Source organism: Mastomys coucha, unplaced genomic scaffold (genome assembly GCF_008632895.1).
Source record: "Mastomys coucha isolate ucsf_1 unplaced genomic scaffold, UCSF_Mcou_1 pScaffold14, whole genome shotgun sequence".
In the NCBI taxonomy this organism is placed as follows: domain Eukaryota; kingdom Metazoa; phylum Chordata; class Mammalia; order Rodentia; family Muridae; genus Mastomys; species Mastomys coucha.
The window spans coordinates 56,100,379-56,108,606 of record NW_022196896.1 but is presented as its reverse complement, the minus strand read 5'-3'; positions in this window follow the sequence as shown (position 1 = coordinate 56,108,606).

The window sequence follows — 8,228 nt, the reverse complement described above, 5'->3', positions numbered from 1 at the left end:
AGACAAGGACTTTCTTAAAATCATTTCAAAACCATAGGCCATAATCCTGATATTATCAACTGGGATTGGGTGAAATAGGAAAAGTTATGAAAAAATAAGGAAATGTACTCACAATAAAGGTCCCACCTACAGAATGGAAGATACTATTTGTAGGTGTCTTTGAATAAGCATGAATCTGGAATCTATTAACCAACGAAATACAATCACAAAGACATACAATTAATACGTGAGCGAATGAACAGACATAATTCAAAAAATGGATCATGAATAGTGCATAGGAAAAAAAATTCAAGACCCAAGGCTACCAAAGAAATATAGAGGCATTGAAATTTATCATACCACAGTAAAGATATATAGATATAGATGATATAGATATATAGGTATATAGATATAGATGTTCATGGAGTTGTAATTGTAGCTATAGATGTAGATATAGATATGTTTGACTCTATCTTCTGTCTTTACCAGTTATCTATCACTATCTATCATCTGTCTCTATCTATCAATCATAGATCTATCTATCCATCATCTATTTATTTATTTATCATCTATCTATTTAATTATTTAGGGTCTTCAAAATAATTGAAGTGGAACTTCTAAGTACCACTTGCAAAGTTGAACCTATTAAAACTACTCTTGAAGAATTAGAAAAGTGTGTTAGTTTAACAACTATGGACAAAAGTAGAGATCATTGCATTTACTCAAAGAAGTTAGATTCATATGATATGTACTTTCTTGTATATGGAGACTAGATTGCAAATAAAATCAGATAGATAGATAGATAGATAGATAGATAGATAGATAGATAGATAGATAGATAGATAGATGTAAATGTAAATGTGTGTATTAGAGAGAATATTACGATCATGTGTCTATGTGTCTCTGTGCCTGTCTGACAAGAAAGTAGAAGTAGAACTAGTGAAAAAAGGACCAGAAATGAAGCAGAAATCATACTGATGGGTGAATATTGTCAAAGTACATGATATACTTGAATTAAAATATCAATATGAAATCTACTTTTGTGCAATGAACATGTACTTACAAGAGGAAGATTACATGGTAAGGGCTAATGGGAAGTTGGAAAGGGGTAAAACAAACCAATTTTGTTTTAAATAATAACATTAAAATCAATTCTAAATTCAAAGAATATATTCAAACTTGTAGTTTTGTTTTTTTTTTTTTTTAATTTTTGGTTTTTCAAGACAGGGCTTCTCTGTATAGTCCTGGCTGTCCTGGAACTCACTCTGCAGACCAGGCTGACATCAAACTCAGAAATCTGCCTGCCTATTCCTCCCAAGTATTCAGATTAAAGGTGTGTGCCACTGCCCAGCCAAACTTGTAGTTCTAATAAAATTTTTTAATGTAGTCTCAATTGGACGATTGTATTCCCGGTACTGCAATCTTTACTTGGTGATAAGAGCTACCCAGTTGGGGTTCTTTCTTTCTTAATTTTGGGGATTTTATTAGTATTTCTTTCATAAATTATAGGATGTTCCCTCTTCACTAAATTTACATACTGCCTTTCAAATGTTCTTCAATTCAATTTCTCTCTGCTCAATCCCTCCCCAACCTCATTTCCCCTGCCCTTTCCCTACTGTACCCTCCTTGTCTTGTACCTACCGATAGTATTTTCTTGTGCCCCCTCAACCCAGTCCCTTCCTCTATAGCTATGTTCTTTGAGTCTATGGATTATAGCGTAGCTATCATTTCATTAACAGCTAACATCTAGATACAAGCAAGTACATACCACATTTGTCTTTCTGGGTCTGAGATACCTCAGCCTGGATGATTTTTTTCTACTTCCATCCAATTGCCTGCAGCATTATTTGTGAGAGCCAGAAACTGGAAACAACCTAGATATCCCACAACAGAAGAATGGATACAGAAAATGTGGTTCATTTATACAATGGAATATTATTCAGCTATTAAGAACAAAGACATCCTGAGTTTTGCCTGCAAATTTTTTAATGTTAGTTCTAAGGAGCTGAACAGTACTCCATTGTGTAAATGTACCTCATTTCCTTTATCCATTTGTCTGTTGAAGGACATATAGCTTATTTTCAGTTTCTGGCTATGCAATAAAAATAGCCTACATGAATCTACACAGGTCCTCTGCATATATACTGTCGCTTTCAGTTTAGGACTTTTAAGGGACTTCTGAGTTTGCGAGCAAGCAGGTCTCTCAATCTTGTGCCTTCATTTGGGGAATTGTTTTTCTTTTCTGTTGGCTTCTCTTGTCCAAATTTACTATAATAGGTTTTGTTTTATCTTATTATATTTTATTTTGTTAAGTTTTGTCCTTTTCTCTTTGAAGCATGCCTTTTTCCAATGAGAGATAAAAAGGGAGAGGATCCAAATAGACAAGGAGGTGAGGAAAAACTAAAGGGAACCTGTATTAAATTAATTTGTGTGAGAAAAAGAATCTAAGTTTAAGATACAGGGAAAGAAGAAAAGTAAAAATTATCAGTAAGATAATTTGTCAATGTAGATTATTTTCCTATTTTACTATTTTTTAAAGAATAACTGTTAGTCTGATTAAGATTGATGTTGTCTATACTTGCATTAAACTTAGTAGCTTTTAACAGGAATAGGCAAAATGTCTCAGAGACCCAGGGCATTTTATTTTCTTCTACTGTGGAGAATGAAGAAAAGAAAAAAGAAAATATATGAAAAGGGAAAAAGAAAATAAAGTTAGTAAAGAAATATGTCACGCCCACTCCAAATGAGGTCTTGTGACAAGCTCAAGAGCTTGGCCACAGACCAGAGGCAAAAAAGCTTCAAAAGAGGCCAGTCTCTTGGAGTTCATTCATGGCACTGCATAACTCAGAGGTAGCCCAGATCTGTCCTTGAGAACTCACGTGCTATGTGTCCACTAAGATATGATTTACTATAGCTAAACAAAATTGGACATTGCTCTCTGACCTTTACAAATGTTCTAACATCTTAGCCAAACCCTGGCTTGGAATTTCATAAAGAATGTTTCCCATCCAGACTAATTGCCTCCTGCATTGTTAGGAAGATTATGAGGGGTGATACACTGAAGTTTATAGAATGGGAGTTGTTTATCCCAGGACAAGGTCAAGTAGAATCCTCATTTTCAGTCCTGTACAGCAGCTGAGCCACTCCTAGGAATTATCAAGAATGGAACTCCCTGGGACATGCCTTTGCTAGGTCAGAAGATTAGCATAGTGGGTGTTTTTTACTAAGGATGGGCGGGACCTTGGGCTGAGTGTGTGTGTGTGTGTGTGTGTGTGTGTGTGTGTGTGTGTGTGTGAGAGAGAGAGAGAGAGAGAGAGAGAGAGAGACAGAGAGAGACAGAGAGAGACAGAGAGAGACAGAGAAAGAGAGAGACAGACAGACAGAGAGAGAGAGAGAGAGAGAGAGAGAGAGAGAGAGAGAGAGAGAGAGAGAGCTAGACAGTGTGCAGCAGAGAGATTGGAGATTTGAGCTTTGAGCTTTGACCTTCATGCAGTCCATAGCCCCCTGGGTCCAGAGCGCTCAGGCCCAGGGGGTGCAACAACTGTCCAGAGGAAGCGGCTGTTTAGACCCAGTGTGTTTTAGATGGCCTCAGATGTACCTCAAACTCTGAGCTGCCAGATTTTTCTTTCCTCTTTTGTAATGACTGTAAAAGTCTGTTGCCATTTTTGAGAAATACACTCAGATTCAGCACTTCCTTGTGCTGTTTGTCATTTTTTTCTCCACCCACACCTTGTCCACCAGTACCAGAAACCTGTTTCCCCATGGGCTGAGGGAGGCCCAGACTGGCCGGTCCATGGCAAGAATACAAGTATGAAAATCAAAGGGCAAAATTTCTGATGTGTTTTTTGTTTGTTTGGTTGGTTTTGGTTTTTTGAGACAGGGTTTCTCTGTGTAGCCCTAGCTGTCCTGGAACTCACTCTATAGACAAGGCTGGCCTTAAAATCAGAAATCCACCTGCCTCTGCCTCCCAAGTGCTGGGATTAAAGGTTCTGCCCAGCTTCTGATGTGGTTTTTAGGATTAGATTAATTTGACCCTCAATTACTATCACTAAATTAGAGACTAAAACGAACATAAACCCTACATATTATGTATTTAAATATATACATGACCTTTAAATCACGATAAATGTAACTAGAAACCTAAGAATAATGATAATAACAGTTACACAATGTGTGTTTTATTGATTTTATTTTTGGGTCTTTTTTTTATCACTGTTAATAAAAATGGCAGAACTTCAGTCTTCATGCTCATTAAATAAAAGATTTTATGTAGAAGAATCAAGCATTAGTCTAGGCTAAGAGCATAAAAATTAGAAACATATAACTACGTTCATTGGGCTGTTGCCATATTAAATCTTTGTTTCGATTGAATTTTTTTTTCCATTTTATACTTTTCTGACTATGCTAAGTAGTACTTGGGAGAGATTTTATTGCTGTTTGTTTCTCTTCTAATTTATTTATCTTAATCTGATTTAGTTGCTGATGCACATGCATTCTAACCCTGCCCAGAATTCCTAGGAAATTCAATCATAGTAGATGTTCAACTAGTAAGAGCCTCTCTCATACCTTCTAGACCTGTATATCTCTATTCTATCTTATAAAGCAAATTGTTCACAAGAGCTTCACATTTCTCTATTGTTTCTATAAAAACTCTATTGCCACATGTATATTATTACTGTTTTGTTTTCCTGTTGGTATTCTGACATATCCTTTTGCCTCTACTTAGTGTAAGTACACATTCCACATTACAACAATGAGTTGTCAATGTTATTGTAGTTACTTCAGCTCTTGGTGATCAACAAATTATCACTATTGGTGCAAAAGTGTTTTAACACCATTGGCTAATTTTAATACCTTTCTTATAGGTTCCAGATATTTTATTAATATAGAAATGTATATTAGCCAGTGATCTTCACAGAAGCAATCAATTTATTATTAGGGGCCTTCATCAAAGTGTCTTGCCCACTATATGGGATGAATAATTCTACAGTGGCTATTTCACATTGAAGAGGCAAGGAACATGATCCACAGGAACAGATGTCTCTAGGTCCCAATATGATGCTAAAGGGCTGGTGATTTTTGGAGAGATATTGGTCTTCAGTTCCCATTGAAAGATTGAAGAAGGGTGGTTCCTATAAGGCTGATTTCCCCTTACAGTACTGTCATACTATTATGAATGGACTATTTCACAATATTTTTAAAATTGATTTTTAATAATTCTTATATAAAATAAACAACAGATGATTAAAACAACCAGTCTTAGTGATAGCACATAAGAATAGAGCTTTCAAAAACAGAAATCAGAAGAAAGATTATTTTAACTTCATGAAGGAGATTACTATGATCACATGCCTAAACTATTAAGTTCAAGGCAAAAGAAAAACAGGAATTATCCAGTTTCTTGCTCAAATCACCCATTCCTTATAGAGGCAGATCTAATAATCTGAACAAATATTGGATCTTATGATGTCACATATATAGATTGTATTATAATTTCCAAGGCTTTCCTAGGTGACTTTGAAGGGATTAGACTTGTGATATTATTAATGGTTAGTGATAATTGAACTATAACTAAGTGACATCTAAAAAGATGAAAATGAGTTGTCCCTCTCCAGACCTGGACAAACTTTTTGCTCATATTGAAACTGAGACTATTGATACCTGACATTAATGTTATATATGGAACCAGCTAGTTAAGTAAAGCTAATTCAACTGACATCTCACCCATAATTAACTTCTCATTGGTCAACTTATAAATACATCCCTGCATTGGAAGTGAAAGTGCACTATCTTGCTTCAAGTTTGTATAAATTGAATTTTTCAGCAAGAACATATTATGCATTGTGGTGATATTCTTATGTTGGCAACTCACAAAAATGTGCTGGCAACAAGATAGATGATAGATTAATCATATGGACCACACGTGCATGGCAAAATATGCAGCAAAGTCCCCAAAACTATACTGATTCCCTTCTCAGTGGTATTTTCAGTGTGGTCATCGGCAGAGCTAATTCTTGAAGAAAAAAAGAAGAAAGAAAAGTAATGCTGCACTATTCATCTTAAAACCTGAAAGACATGGCCCAACAAATGTCCCCTCACTCTGTTACCCTAGTTTTTATTTTGTTAGAATAAATCTTAGCGTGTGCGATGATTCTTTTAACGTGAGACCATATTCCCTGTCTTGTGTCCCTCACACCATATTTGCTGTTTCCACCCACTACAATCTGGTTTCACATCTGAATCCCGCTAAAATATCCTGGGAATCACTTAAAATGATTTTCCAGTGTCTATAAGCAAAAGCTGCCAGGAAGGGTCCTTGTAATTCTACCTGCTCTGTGAGGACCACAATTTGCAGCTGAGACTCATGCTATTGATATGCAGACAGCACCAGGTGTTTGCTCATCTCTGTGCCCTCACTGCTCTGTCATTTGTGCAGCTTCTCTTCCTTCAGCTGATCTCTTACTTTGGTGACTAGTACCTTGAGTCTGGTCATCTTACCTTCTGTCTACAGGTTTTCAGCACTTCCGTTGCCACTACCTCATGCATTTGGTGTCAACATACCTTTACACCGGGTTTTCTCCAGAAAGAGCACTTACGCAATTTATTTCATTATCATCTTCCTCCCTCATCTGTCTCACTCCTGCACTTCCAATCATAGTTAATGACCTTGTCCTCCCCTGACATGTAAATCACCATCAAGAGTCGTTTTGTTCTTGCCATCTCTAATGCCACACCACACACTTCTTTCTTTCACTTCATTAACTTCTATCTCTTTCACCCAGTCCTCCACATTCCCAGTTGCTGCCCTTGCACATTAAACTCCTCAGCCATTCTTTATCTGGCCTATTCTGGGGCTTCTTCATCAAAAGATAACCTCCTATTTCACTTCTGAAATTCACACTATAGCACTTTCAATGTCTAACTTTGACATCCCTTGACTTTAATCTGAAAATTCCCTGCCTGTGTTGATTTTTCTAAAGGCTGGTTTCTTTTTATTACAAAACTGAAAAGATGCTGTGATTGCCGGTATTTCAGTATTTAACTACACAGTGCTATTTGTAAGATAGTATACAGTGTTTATAAAAAACTGAATTATTTTCACCGTGCCCGGCCTCTGTATTTTACATCATCTGCATGAGCTGATACATGTCCCTTTTCCTGTGCCACAGGGTAGAAATTTTCTCATATTATTTATTGACTTTTGACTGTATTTTCTTTGTTTCCATACTAATTATTGAATTTACTTTTAGATTTATAAATACATTTATAAATATTCGTAAATATTTTTGTGATGTTTAATATACATCCTTATTTTATTTGTATTTATTTATTCTGTTGTTTGGGTTGGGTGTTTCCATATCATATTTAATGTTACAAGAAAAGAATTCCAAAGTGCTATTCAAAATAATATATATTATTACTGTCTTCGTATCCACCACATAGACTTCTTTATTTCTAATCATGAATTTGCTATTTATTATTCACCCTAATTTTTGTTTTGGTTTGGTTTTTGGTTTTTTTGGGGGGTATGTTTTTTTAGTAAAGTCCACCTTGCTCTTCTTTTTAAATAACTTCATTTTTCAAGTGAAATTTTTATAGGTAAATCTGTTTGGCACAGATAATATTAATGTTGAAAACTTTAACATATCCTCTGATATAACCAATTATTTGTAGACACACATGCACACACACACACACACACACATACACAAACACACCTGGAAATGAAATGGATTGCTTAAGATTTATTAAAAATATGTAATCAGAAAATATGTGACCTGCTCTCCTCTGAAAATAAAGGAAATACACAATAAAAAGATAAAAAACATTCTAATTCTCTATACTGAAGACCATTTTCTGTTCATGACATTTTATAAATGCAAGTTTTTTTCAGATTATGTATGTATTATTTTAAAAGTATTTTACTTATATGGTTTATGTAAACACAAAATTTCTGAGAATCCTCTCTCTCTCTCTCTCTCTCTCTCTCTCTCTTTCTCTTTCACACACACACAAACACACACACACATACACACAGATGCATATGGACAAGCACACCCCATACACATCTACTCATATATCTACTTCAATATATATTATAGCATAGAATTCTAACTAGTAGGCCACAGTTAAAGAGAGCGCTAGAATCATATTTCTAGGAAAAATATAGTGAGGGATATTAAACCATTTACTACATACTATTTGATCCTAAGTTGTCTGGTACGTGTATGTGTGTGTGTGTGTGTATG